An 878-nucleotide genomic window follows, 5' to 3' on the forward strand; every position below is an offset into this window, starting at 1 on the left:
TCACAATAACCTCGAGAACAGTTAGTAGTAGAATAACAAAACAGTGCCCGTGATGTTGCAAATTAAACATTAATGCCAATGTCGCTAGTATCAACTTGACTGAAATTACACTCGCAGCCACGTATCCTTGATTTTACAAACCTACACTATATGGTAGTCTGATCCACGGACCTCTGGCAAAAAAAAAAACTCGATTTGTAACCATTGGCCTTGAAAAAGATGCTGGATGGATTTTCCATTTGGACATGATAAGTTACAGCCTCCTTAAACTCCCCGCAGAGTGTGCGGAACAGTACGACAGCTAAAACCCAGAGTCCCAAGGTTCTAGAGCAGTTACTTCTCCAGGCCTTGGCCAGAAACGCCGAAGCATCACTGCAACTCACCGTTAGAGCCGCCAAAACTGGTCATCACCGAAGGAGTTGTCGGAGTCGTCCCCGTGCAGTGGAAAGGTCGAAAATATGAGCGAAAGTCGGGAGCTGTTGGTGATAGCGTTTAGGCGATTCAGGGTGTCTCTGATCGAGCTGCGGGTGGGACAGGTGTCACTACCTTGGCCAGGGATGAAGGAAAGAAGAAGGGGGGGAGAACAAGATTAGGGCAGTCGCCCTAGAGCAGTGGCAGAGGTCGGCAAGTAGGTTTTATGTCAGTCCGCCAAGAGTTTATGACCAGTGCCCATTACCCTGAAACTATAGAAGTTAAACTGCATAAGAAAATTTAATTAAGTATAAGTATACTATACATATATATATATATATATATTATATATAGTATATATATATATATATATATATACTATCTATACATATATATAGTTATATATATATATATATATATATATATATATCTCTATATATATATATATATATATGTTAACATGTTAG

The sequence above is a fragment of the Penaeus monodon genome, unplaced genomic scaffold, assembly GCF_015228065.2.
Source record: "Penaeus monodon isolate SGIC_2016 unplaced genomic scaffold, NSTDA_Pmon_1 PmonScaffold_1421, whole genome shotgun sequence".
NCBI lineage: Eukaryota > Metazoa > Arthropoda > Malacostraca > Decapoda > Penaeidae > Penaeus > Penaeus monodon.